At 42.6% G+C, this 13,714-nt stretch overlaps 1 non-coding gene and 1 pseudogene across 1 annotated transcript; one reads left to right on the top strand and one right to left on the bottom strand.

Annotated features, from left to right (window-relative positions):
• Positions 1 to 4,597: 4,597 nt before the first annotated feature.
• LOC132634915 (NADH dehydrogenase [ubiquinone] iron-sulfur protein 3-like) lies at positions 4,598 to 6,371 on the top strand (annotated as a pseudogene).
• A 3,558-nt stretch (positions 6,372 to 9,929) lies between these two features.
• On the bottom strand, positions 9,930 to 10,003 carry TRNAW-CCA (transfer RNA tryptophan (anticodon CCA)). Its single transcript has one exon. It is a non-coding gene; the product is annotated as a tRNA-Trp (tRNA).
• Positions 10,004 to 13,714: the final 3,711 nt, after the last annotated feature.

The raw sequence follows: 13,714 nt of genomic DNA, 5'->3' as shown, positions 1-13,714 counted from the left end.
AAATGGTGACTGAATAGGAAGGCTAAACTGTGGTTGATGGGTCCTGGATGACTGGCCCCTACCTCTAGAACTGGACCAACTTTATCCACTATACTGGCGAGTCTTTCTCTTACTATCCCCACCAAGATATCGGGCCGTACCCGACTCAACACCTGTGGCATGATCCACTATAGCCTACAAGGAAGACACCATGGATAAAAGCTAAAGACTAGCAATATGAAGTGGAAGGACCAATCCACTCACAAACTTCTAAACCCTCTCTGACTCAGTCGGAATCAACTGCGTCGCATAGCCTGCCAAGAACAGAAATTGAGCCTCATACTCGGCCACTAACATACCCCTCTGATGGAAGTGGATGAACTCATCCCTCTGCTGAATCTCTTAAAGTACGAGGTACGTACTTCTCTAAGAAGGCCTGGTGGAACTATACCTAAGAGAGTGGAGGCGAACCAACGGGCTTGCAATCAATGAACGACCTCCACTAAATATTCGCATCCCCGCAAAGCTAGAAATACACATAAGCCAGACCATGCGACTCCACAATACCCATCTTGAACAATCTCTCATGCATATCCATAATGAACTCGAACGCGTCCTCACTAGGCGTACCAAAGAATCTAGGCGGCTCAATATTTAAGAGTCTGCCAACAAGCTCCTGATCCCTAACTATCAAAACCTGGCCTGCTACAGGCCTAGTAGCAGCTCCAGGGGCTTGAATACCATCAATCAGCGGGGCCATGAAAGCAGTTGGCTACATCCCCAGTGTCTATCCCTGCTCAGGAGTCTATACTTCTGCTCTTGTCTATGTTCTACGTAGAGTAGTGGCACCACCCATGGCATACTGACCATCAAGATGTAGAAGGATTAGGGCCATAGTGTCCTGAAATACTGGTGTTACACCTTGGAAATTTTGTGACATTTGCATTATGAGTGAACTAATGCAAGCCTAAAGTGGACATGAAGTTATTATAAGATTAAGAAGGTTATTTGATAATTTTAAGTGTATAGGTTATGGTTCTAGAGTCATATGAATCGGTGGAAGTAAGTTCGTTGGAGAAATTGGCATGTTTTGGGAAGATTTCGTAGCATTTGAGTTATACATTGCTTAGAATTACCTTGAGGGGAAGATATAGGGCCCCTTATATGGTTAATGAAATTTTATACAAGTGCCAAAAAGGTTCCATAAGTATTAGAGGTCAAACGAATCTAAAAGAACACAATTTTGCGAAATCGGAGAAATTGGGGCAGTATGCGGCCGCATACTTAGTATGTGAGGCCGCATATTGGCCGCAAACTTCCCATTTTGGGTGAGATTTCTGACCAACACCACCCCCTTGTTGTGGAGGGAGTATGCGGCCGGATACTCAGGATGCTGGGTCATATACCCACCGCAAATTGGAGTGAGGGAGGCGACTTTGCCACTTTTTTAAATCCCAAGAGACCTCATTTTAATTTCAACTTGCCACACTTATTTCCCCACACTTATAGAGGGTTCTTGAGAGTTCTTGAAGGTTTCATATCACTCCAAACCTTTCTATATCATCAAGAGAGAAGATCAAACATCAACTTCTCCAGATAAATCCATAGAAGATGATGGTTCTTGCTTCCTTTCAAAAATGTGATGAACTTGATCTTGGAGGAAGTTGAGTGAGGTGAAGTTATTATGTAATAAGGTATGTTCGTCATATTATTCATATGATTGGGTTGATGTAAAGGCTTAGTAACTTTGAAAAGGAAAATAATGAAAGTGGAGAAGTCATGAAGTGTTGAAGTGAAGAAGATGACTAGGAGATGAACTTAAAAAGGGGATTTTGGATAAATTTGAGATTAAATTGGATATAACTTCTTGATTATGATATTGTGGATGTTGTTACTGTTGTTTGGGGGCTGTTTTATAATATGGTGGAAGTCGATAAAATAGGGGAAGTGCAGCCCAAATTTCGTTAGCACGTTAATTATGCTAGTTTGAACTTAAGAATGCTTTCAAGACTTAACCTTAGTATGAGTCCTCTTGAATGTAGATTTTGCGGGCTTTGGAGGAAAATGTTTAGTAGTTAAGAAGACGTAAAGGTATGTAAGGCTAAACCTTTCTTTCTAAAGGCATGATTCCCTACTTGTGACCCTATAGGTGATATCCACAATATACCTATTCCTAGAAATACTAGAAGCTCATAATTTTCATGATTCTCATTATATTGTTAACAATGTTCTTTGTGATGATAATGATAACGATTATGATGATGATTTCAATTCTAGAGATGCCAAAGATTAATGTTCTTAATGTTCTCATAATACTATTGAGCTTGTCACATTATTATCGATTGTATCCATTGTTGTTGATCTCATCTTATAAAACTTATTCTTCGAGGGTGAGATATAGCCATAATGATGATTCCATAAGAGAAATCGGAGGTTTACTGACCTTATGTCACTCTGATAGAGTAGTAACATTTCAGTTGGGCTCTCATGCATGCTTATTACATATGTATCTATTTTCTCACAATTCGTCGTGCTGTAGCCGGTCGGCAGACATATAGATGTACACACCACTGCAGTGGGCAGCTTATGATATCATCCCGGACGCGGGATGGCCGAATGCGGGATAATGATGATAACACCGTGCCTATAAGGCCGGGTAGTATACTATACATATGATGATAACCCCGCACCTATATGGTTGGGCAGTATACTATATATATATATATATATATATATATATATATAGACGTATGTATAAAATGTTGTTTTGAAAAGAAAAGCCAAGCATGCATGCTATCCGCCTTAAGAGGCAATCAGATGTACAGGTTATCACTTTTATCTCATGCTCCTTATATCTTTATTAAGTTGTCATTCATGCCTTACATACTTAGTACATTATTCGTACTGACGTCCTTTTCTTGTGAACGCTGTGTTCATGCCTGCAGGTAGGCAGGGAGACGGATCAGACCCCTAGGTGATTCATCAGCAGAGTCTCAGGAGCGCTCCACTTACTCTGGAGCCGCAGTCTATTGGTACTTCCCTTTTGTGTACTTATTTGTGCAAGGCCAAGTCCTATCCTATCCTTATGATTTCTTGTAATCTATATAGAGGCTCGTAGACAGATGTGTATAGTTAGACATCTCATAACCTTACCGGTTCAAATTTTGTATATGATTTTTGTTTCCTTGTTGACTTGTTTTTATATATATATATATATATATATATATATTTATATATGTCAAACACACGCAAAATCCACATGAATCATACGAACATCTATGGAGCGTACCAAGGAACCTTGGCTTCCGCTCTCGTCACCTCACTCAATCCTACAGCGAAAACTCGAGTCGAGGCGCTGCAAGCGAGCAAAGAAGCACTTCTTGTAACCAAAACAAAAACCTCATGGATCAGCAAAGGCTTGTTCTGGACCATGCCGCATCATTGAGACTGCCACCTTCCTATTTGAGTAGGGAATGAATATCGGACCCTACTGATATTCAACCGACGACCGAGCCTAGTGGTGCTTGCGACTTTTCCTATTTCGGCTTGGATTGAAAATACTGGACAGGAAAGGAAAACAAACTGTCCAGCCTTTCGAGCCCTACTAAGTAAAGAGGGATGCGTTGTTGGCTGCTTTAACCCCACTTCTGCTCAACATCGATCCTCTCACATACTTCCTCAAGCAGCGGAAGTCTCAATGCCCAAGCAGTTACACGTTGTTGATTTCCGACTCCTCCGGTAGAGCCAACAACCATTCAGTGATTTGTCATGTCTTACTATGTTTCAAGACGTTCACTGAATCCTTCACGATATTTTAGTGGCAGGTACTAGTACATCGAAGCCTTAGAGAGCCGCTGGACTCCAGTCAAGCAATTACGAAGCGCCATCAGCCCAGGTCAGGCGACCCGAAAGGACCAGACATAAACTACCCGCTATAAAAAGGTTAAATAAGACAAGCGATCAAGCTGGCAAGTCAGGGATACAGGATGGATTTTTCCAGGGTGTGTGAACTTCAAACTATATTCAGCCACATGTGCGAGTGTGAAAGGATTTTATGGTCTCGGTCATTCTTTTATGAAATATAGATTCTATCAATCATTCCATTTCAGAATCAAGTCCCCCCTGAATAAGTAAGGCCCCGTGATTCCCCAAACCAGCTCCTGGCCTTACCCGGCGGAACCGGCCGGGGGTATTCGGCATGGGCGGAGAGAGCATCTGAAGGGTTACTTCACCTTTGGTGATCACACACCGACCCGGGCAATCACTAGCTACAATCGATGGAATTTTGATTGAAACTATTCATAAAAAAAGCCGCCTGAAGCCCCCCCCGCCTTTTCTATATAGCCGCATAACCATAACAAGTTTTCTCTAATGCCATACCAAACCAAGACCTTTCCTACAAGGAATGAAAGAACCCGCAGCTCTCCTTTTTGAATACCTCTCTCACCACCCCCGGAGTGAGTTTTTCTCTGCGGAATTTAGGGATTCCTTTCTTTTGCTCATGTTGTCTCCTATGGAGATGGATTGATACGGGACTTTCTACTTCTTACCTATTCACTTCTACTTGAACCGTTCAACGAGCGTTGTGCTGATCCAAAGGAAAATCTTCTGGCTCAGCACTAGTCAACTTGTGGGCTGTCAGATACCCTGTAGACAACAACCGCAGCAGTTACCAGTCTGGTCCCCTACCCCACAAAGTAGCTTGATGGTCGAACCATTCCCAAGGAGAATAGTGCCCTAGGGGCCGACCCGGCACCGACCGGCTGAGACTCCCGCGCAGTAGGAGCGGACTGGGTCGGTATTCCTCTATGAGAGGCGCACTCATATGCCTTTCGAGGCTTTCTCATTGTAAATATTCTCAGGTAAGAAAGCAGAACCTGACCTCTTTATATTTCTGAACATAAACCTATTTTAGATCCACTAGAGCATGTAGATCTACTAGACTACAAAGAAAGAAGTTGGTAGCAACAGAACTCTTGCTAAACCACTAGAGACAGTCACTTACAATAATCAGTCTACCTACGCAACATTGTCGATAGGCGTTCGACTCCACGTGTCCGCTGAAGAGTTCCGAAGTAGCAAGACGAGTGAATAAAGGCGCTGTAAGCAGCAGTGAATACTTTTTCCATGGAGACAAACCCCTCCGGCGAAAATGTTCCCTTTGTCACTATAGACTGAACTCGCTATGAACCATTTCGCTTATTAGTAGTGGCTCGTGAAGTAGCCCTCTTTCTTTACAAAAAAAGGATACATGCCCCTTTCCAACCAGTCAAGTGGCTTTCCGCTCCTCTTTCTTTGTTTCAATGAAAGCCTCAACACTCGCGTTCTACAGGGAACGTTTTTGACTATTTACCTTCGCTGGAAGCAAAGGGCGAAAACTCCAAAACTTAGTAAATAAAGGGTGCTTGTGTTGTGGTTTTGAGTTCCTTGGCCTGTGTTCTAATAGTAACCACAGGAAGAAAGCGGGGAGCATGGTCCCTAGTCTCATTTTGGCCGAGCTTGTTTCTCTATGGCATGGACGTCTTTGATTGGATGGAGACAGATATATAGAAAGTGTGCAGTGAGGGTGCTTGTAAATCACTAGGTAGCCTAGCTCGACCCAAGCAATGCCCAAAAGTCCCATGCCTTTCTTGGTCGGACCAACCCAACCGGTGATTTTCGACAAGTCTTTCTGAATTGGAAGAGCAAGAAGCGGAACTAGAAGAAAACTTTCTTTCTCTCTATGGATAACCAATTCATTTTACAATATAGTTGGGAGACTTTACGCACGAAATGGGTAAAAACAATTGAAAGATCGGAACATGGGAATAGATCTGATACCAATACGGACTACCTATTTCAATTGTTGTGCTTTCTGAAATTGCATACCTATACAAGGGTTTAATTTTCGATCGATATTTGCAGAGTTGATTATCCCTCTCGAAAACAAAGATTTTAAGTGGTCTATAATTTACTGAGTATTCGGTATAACTCACGCATTCGTGTACAAAGAAGTGCAGACGAAGTAACACGAATATCTCCGGTAGTCAGTCTATTTCCATCAGCCGGCCGGTGGAAGCGACAAGTTTGGGATATGTTTGGTGTTTCTTCTATCAATCATCTGGATCTACGCCGTATATCAACATATTATGGTTTCGAGGGTCATCCATTATGAAAAGGCCTTCCTCTGAGTGGATATGTGGAAGTACGCTATGATGATCACGAGAAACGTGTGGTTTCTGAACCCATTGAGATGACCCAAGAATTTCACTATTTCGATTTTGCTAGTCCTTGGGAACAGCATAGCGACGAATAATTCAGAATCAGAATAGGTGAAGTCCAGGGGACAAATCAATAGGAAATGCTATTTGCTTCGTAAGAATAAGAATTCACTTTTATGAAATGAAAGAGTTTCACGGGAATTTTCTTGATAGTCGGATATCATTGAGAAAGAAATAGGAAGAAGTGTTATCGAACGATTTCTTGCAATTCTTCCCAATATGGAATGAGTAAAGAATCAAGCTACAAGTCTCGATCTATATAAAAGCACTGTTTTTTTTTCTTTCTTTCGGTTTCATTGATAACAGAAAAGACTGACTCTAAAGGGGCGCTAGCGCTTGACTAATAAGATATCAAAGGGGCCTGAAAAGACGTAATAAGATATCAGGCATCGGTCGTTCTAGCGGCAAGAGTCCTTCGGATGTTGAATGGTCTGGTCAACTCGTTCCGTTCCTGTGTAGAAAGGAAGTAACCCGTGGGTATCTTCTATTGATTAACGAACTGGGAATCATAGCTCGCTCTTCCTTTGCTTTGGATCTTCGGTAACTGGAGCATCCATAATAAAGCGGGGTCTCTCCTGCAGCTTTGCCTTTTTTTCCACATACTAAAGGCCCCTCTCTTTTTCCTTATCGCCTTAGCGCAGACAGGAAAATCGGCATTTCGAAAACAATTAATAGAAGAAAGTTCCCAGAATATTCAGGAAGGATGAAAGCCTTTATCTTTGGGGACCTGTGTGTGCTACAGTAATGTATGGCGCTCACTCTGGAAAGGCTGAAGCCTGTCTCCTTCTATAGTTCGTCTCTAAGGCTTCATTCAGAAATGAAAGGGCCGCCGGGCCTAAGCCCTGATTAACTGAAAGTGAAAGGTATTCCAGAGCCTCTCTTTCCTTGTATATCTTCGTAACCCATCATCTGGTCTTCGATGGCCCTTAGCTTCAACTAGTTCAGTTTGACTATTTCGCAGGAGTAGTTGCATTGCTAGTAGGCAGAAAATAAGTAGTGCCTTAGCTTATCTGTTCATTTTCAAACAACCCCTGTTTGCGCTCCTTTATCTTTCTAAGCTGCTCTCGCTAGCAGGGAATCTAGTTCAGCAAGGTCCATGTGGAAAGACCTTGCTAATGCCTTTTTTGACACTAGACATAGGCTGCTAGGAAGGAAGACTCTGAAGATGACATAAAAAAGAGCTGAGTTGGCAGCTCTGGAAGCACTGATAGCCTTTCACTCATTGCAGAATAGTTGGTTTTATTACCTAGTCACTTAAATACCAAGTAATCTCAGGCATAAAGGGTACTATTTGTAGTGGGTTCTCATGGGGAGGAATATCCCTCCACTCTTTAACTATCTTGAACACTTGTAACGGCATCCGTGCTTTTCAAAGGCAGTATCCTGACTCGAGCTCGGACAACTCGGTAAACTGAACCCGCTCTTGGGAGGGGAACAACAGCTGGAAACGGCTGCTAATACCCAAGTGTTGGAGCAACAACCGGCCAAGTCAATTTCAGAAAAATGAGAAACTGATTCGACTGGACGCTCCTCTTGCCTTTTTCGTTGCGTGCTCTATTACTGCTTTCTCAGATAGATGCTGGTGTGGCTGCTTCAGTCCTTGCTACCTTTCCCGTCTCCTCTCTAGCCATCTTTACATCTGCCAGAATCAGGTCATCGACCCAATTCTGGCATTTATGGTGGTGGACATACTCGATTGGAATGGGAAGAACTACTCATCCAACGAGTTGGCATACCTCTTAGCAGTCCCCTAAAACCGGTACTAATGAATCTAGAGTTCTCCAATTTTCATGGGCCGGAGGGGTTTAGTTTCAAAAAAGGAAGTCTTTCGGGAAGAGGGACGGAGAATGCGATCACTTGGTTCCTACTGCTGCAGCAGGGATTTCCACTCTTTTGTCCGATTCTCCTTATAGGATACCTAGAAAAATGTACCCAGAACAGCCTTGACTCATAAGCTATGGCATGCAGGTAGAACCATACCTAGACCTAACGACCTAGATATTTCATAAAGAGCTATTTCTATTGAGTTACCAAGCCCACCGAGATCTATTTCAGTATTCTAAACACTACCGGGGCTCACCTTCTATAGGCTCTTCGGGACATCAGGCGAGAAATAACTACTCCGATCAGCCCATCCACACCTATTATGATGATATAGAACCCGGGACATTCAAAGACAGGAATCACCTCTTGGATTCCTTTCATTCGCTCATGCTCCCATCTCTAAATATCCCTGCTGCTACGTTCATTTGGTCGAGCAAGGTCTTCCCTTGCCTTCTATGTATGGCTGACTCTTCTTGATCTTGAGGTCATGGGCTAACTCAATCGTAGGGAGAGGGGTTCGTGATGCCCTCGTCTAAGTCTATCTATTTCTTTCTTTGCGTTAGGAGCTGGTAGGTCTTAAAGGTTGTTTTCCAACTCGACCGGAGGACTCTGTTGAGATGTCAACTGCTAAGGGAATATCTTCCGGATCGATTGAAGAGGGAGATGAAAAGATTTGAGTATATCATAACTGACCGCAGGTTGGATAATATCCGCTTGCAACGAAGAGGCTCTTTTCCACGAAGGCAAACTTACTCTTGCATTCAAGATCTTCACACCAGTTCGTTTTCCGATTGATTAGAAACACCAACCCCGGCCCTAGTGAGAAGAAGATGGTTAGACGCCAATTGAAAGAGTGGTAGTTTTCTCCATGATGACCGGGTGGGCCCCTTCGATCTACTTCCTGACCTAAAGGAAGATGACACTGTGGATTATGTCCCAGCTGGAAAGTCAACTATTTCGTATTAATGTCTGCCCTATTGGAGATTCCAACTATATATGCATTTATGCATTTTCTTTTTATGCGACAGGTATGTGACCTTAGGAATTAGGTTCGGGAGTTGCTTTAGAAATTGTTGCTGCCTCTGAGTGACAGTAATAGAAAAAGATTGGATTGGGAAAGACCATGGAGGTTGCCAGTGCTGTTGGGGAAGCCTCTCATCGAGAAGAAAAAAGAAAATAGGACAATAGCTGACTAAACCTCTGAGCTCTTTTTCTGTAAAGATCCTTTTCTTAAAGGGACATTTCCGCACTCATTTCAGATCATAGAGGTCGGGCTTCAGTCGAAGAACCTTCTCCCTCCCTTCCACCGATGAAACTACTCTTGCAAAGTCATTCGTATAACCTTCCTTCCAGTCGAATAGATTATATGAAAGCAAAGCCAAGAGGCCATAAGGGCATCGGTCTTGGAAAAAGTCCGGAATGGCCTATTTTCATTTCTAAATCGGGAGTTTACGGGCTCTGTAGGGTCTCCATCTATAGGCTCACTAAAGATACTAAAAAGAAAGGGCTTTCTTTGAATAGAAATATGTAATCTTCCTTTAGCCATTTCTTCCTGTCTATTCAAGCCTTGCATTGGTCTGAAATCTATTGGTAATTGATATTTAGGAAGAAGCCCCATTAAAGCCTAAGTCTAATTCAAAGTAAAGGCTGAACCCGGGCCAATGGCAGTTCAACTGTTCTTTCTAGCAGGTGCAATAGCGCACTAGGATTTCCAAATCTTAAGAACTGGAACTCCTCTCTTTACAGTCAAGTGGCTTTCAGGTCATCCCTTCATTAATTCACAGGCACAAGAGGTCAAATTCCGATTGTTGTGAAAGTTACTGAATGAATCTATTTCATTCTAATTTGATCTAAGAAGAAACAAATCATGCTCTGTAGGATTTGAACCTACGACATCGGGTTTTGGAGACCCACGTTCTACCAAACTGAACTAAGAGTGCTTTCTTATCACAGTAGATACGACTGTAAAGAAAAGGGATTATTTTTGTACCCCGAATACATCTTGCATGCACATAGTCTCATAAAATGAAAATTTGTATGTCCAATTTGAATCAATCTCAATGGATCCCTCATTACTGCCCAGAGGAGAAGAATAGGTAGGGATGACAGGGAACCCGTGACATTTTTGACCCAAAACAAATGCGCTACCAAACTGCGCTACATCTCTTTCAATTGGTCTACAACAGTGTCATTGTAGAGAATCCCTGCCCACCACTTTCCCTGTAGGTCGAGCCTCCCTTTCAGTCACCCTCTAAATCGTTATTTTTTCCATAGATATCTAATTTCTCTTGCCATTTAATCTTTTTTGATCTTTATTGATTTATATACTCATCATCATCCCGCCGCTCCTACCTACGATTACTTACAACTAAGCAAAAAAAAGGGTTCTAAATAAGAAGCCCTTTGAATAAGCGAGGCTTTCCCGATAGAAATATTTGCATGCAACAGAGATCCTAATTTCGTGTATCCGGTTAAGCAAGCCCTGCCCGCTAGCTTCCACCCAGACAAAAAAGGTAAGCGCCTAGCGCGAAAGGTTTCTTTACTAAGTAAGATAAGGCAAGAAGCAAGGGCGTAGCAGCTGTGCGAAAGCCGTTGCACCTTAGCGCATCCCTTTTCTTGGTCGTTAGCACTCTTTGTTGTTTTTGGAAAGAAGGAACGGAGCTTGAAGAAGCGAAGCGAGCCTATAGTAGCAGCCTATTACGTTTTTTCAGGCCCCTTTGATATCTTATTAGTCAAGCGCTAGCACCCCTTTGGAGTCAGTCTTTTCTGTTATCAATGAAACCGAAAGAAAGAAAAAAAAACCATTGCCTTTCGTATAGATCGAGACTTGTAGCTTGATTCTTTACTCATTCCATACTAGGAAAAATTGCAGGAAATCGTTCGATAACACTTCTTCCTATTTCTTTCTCAATGATATCTGACGATCAAGACAATTCCCGTGAAACTCTTTCATTTCATAGAAGTGAATTCTTATTCTTACGAAGAAAATAGCATTTCCTATTGATTTGTCCCCTGGACTAGACCTATTCTGATTCTGAATTATCCGTCGCTACGTTGTTTCTAAGGACTAGCAAAATTGAAATAGCGAAATTCTTGGGTCATCTCAATGGGTTCAGAAACGGCACGTTTCTCTGGATCATCATAGCGTACTTCCACATATCTACTCAGAGGAAGGTCTTTTCGTAATGGATGACCCTCGAAACCATAATACCGCTAGAGTAGTAGCCTATTACGTTTTTTAGGCCCCTTTGATATATATATATATATATATATATATATATATATATATATATGGGCGTAGTTGATGATAACCATATAGATGAGCTATTAATTAAGAATTCATGCCTGTACAAATTATGATAACTGTGAGATAGCTAGGTGGTCCACCGAAATACGATTATAGAAAGCATGTTAGTAGGTGCTCGGTAGGTTAGCTCCGAGTACCCGTCGTAGCCCTCCGGTTGGGTGGAGACAAAAGTGGTAGCAGACCAGTTCGTCTTAGGATGTGTCTACGAGCCTTGTCTAGTAGAGTCTTGTTTATGGGTGTGAAGCGTGCCACACTCATAAATAGGAGGCTGCGGGGCATTTAGCAATGATTGACCTTTCTTCCTCATCATAGATCGTGCGATAGAGCCATCATATAAGAATTCCCTTTTCTTAACCATGTGTTATGTTTTCAGTGATGCCTGTGAAGAGAAAAGTTACAACGGCTCAGAAGGCAAGACAATGGCCAGAAGGAGGACTGAGCAAGAGCTGCCGCTAGACATAGAGGAGGGTGAGTCCCAAAATGAGGTTCCATCTCGAACCTCTCATACTTTACCCATTTTATAGGAGCACGAGGTGCCTCAGTTCCATCTCCAGTACCCCTAATTGCTCCACTAGATGCCTCAGGTCAAGAGATAAGAGAGGCCATCCATTTGTTGACCCAGTTAGTCGTCCCTCAGGCCCAGCAGCTGGGTGTAGGTCATGGTGATAGAGCTGTCAGTGCTAGAACCGGGATTTTATTAGTCTGAACCCTCAAGAATTCTTTGGGTCAAAATTGGATGAGGACTTGTAGAGCTTTATAGATGAGATTTTGAGGACATTGCCGATAATGCATGCCTCTGATAATGAGTCGATAGAGTCGGCCTCTTATAGATTGCGAGATGTAGTTGTTCATTGGTACAACACCTGGATATCTTCTAGAGGGGTAAATGTACCTCCTCCGGTATAGCAAGAGTTTGTACATGCTTTTCTTTGACACTATTTGCTGCCAGAGGGTTGACGGGCTAAAGCTGATAGGTTCTTAAATCTTAGAAAAGGGAATATGAGTGCTCGAGAGCATGGTCTTCATTTTAATTCCTTGCCTAGGTATGCTCCAGCCATAGTAGCAGATATGGGGGACCGCGTACACCTGGTTTGGGGCCACGTTTGATTGATAAGTGTCTAATGGCCTCACTTCAGGAAGGTGTGGATATCTCTCATATTCAGGCCCATGCCCAGGATTTGGAAGAGCGGAAACAACAGTAGAGGAGTGAGCATGATTATGATAGGGGTTATAGCAAGAGGAACAGATCTTCGGGTGCTATTAGTGAGTTTAGAGAGGGTCTGAGGTAGCAGTATTCCGAGCATTCAGGCTATTTAGCGGCTAGTGCACCTCCTTGATTTGAAGGCAAGGGATTTGATCGCCCTATTTATTCCAAACCGGGTCAAAGCTCCAGAGTTTTAGATTCTCAGTATAGAGGTGATTCCGGTCATATGTGACCGCCCTTACCACGATGCAATAAATATGGTAGGCCACATTCGGGACAGTGTCGCCTACGTTCAGACGCTTGTTATGCCTACGGTCAGACTAGTCATATGATACGTGATTGTCCATTGATGGGTGGAAAAGGTAGGGTTTAACCCAGAAGATCAGTAGCTGGCTCTTCTTCATCTCTATACCCTCTGAGGCAAGGTTCGCAGACACCAGCAGGTTGTGGTAGAGGCAGAGGAGAAGCGTCTAATTCGAGTGGCTCTCAGAACCGTATCTATGCACTAACTGGGCGACAAGATCTTGAGTCGTCCCCTGATATTGTCACAGGTATATTATCAGTATCCTCTCATGATGTATATGCATTGATTGATGCAAGTTCTACTCTGTCATATATTACTCCTTATATTGCCGATCGTCTTGGGGTTAAAGCAATCAAACCTTTTGAGGTGTCTACACCTGTTAGTGACCCAGTAATAGATAGACTAGTATATAGAAATTGTGTGGTTTTTGTTTCTGACCGTCATACTATGGCTGATTTGATTGAGCTAAAGATGGTAGATTTTGTTCTCATTATGGGTATGGATTGGTTGGCCTCATGTTAGCTCAATCAAATCAGCCATAGTATAACGGTCGCAAACAACAACCACACAATTTCTATATACTAGTCTGGCTATTACTAATGTTGATTGCAGAACAAAAATGGCTCGTTTCTAGTTTCCGGGAGCACCAGTTTTAGAATGGAAGGGTAATACAGCATCCCCGAGAGGTAGGTTTATTTTCTATCTCAAGTCAAGGAAGATGATTGCTAAAGGTTGTATATATCATTTAGTCTGGGTTCAAGACACAAAAGAAAAGCCGTCTACTTTTTAATATGTTCTAGTAGTGAATGAGTTCCCAGATGTATTTCCGGATGAGC

This window comes from Lycium barbarum, chromosome 1 (assembly GCF_019175385.1).
Source record: "Lycium barbarum isolate Lr01 chromosome 1, ASM1917538v2, whole genome shotgun sequence".
Lineage (NCBI taxonomy): Eukaryota > Viridiplantae > Streptophyta > Magnoliopsida > Solanales > Solanaceae > Lycium > Lycium barbarum.
The sequence above is the reverse complement of the archived record's forward strand: the minus strand, read 5'-3'. Positions and strand labels throughout refer to the sequence as shown.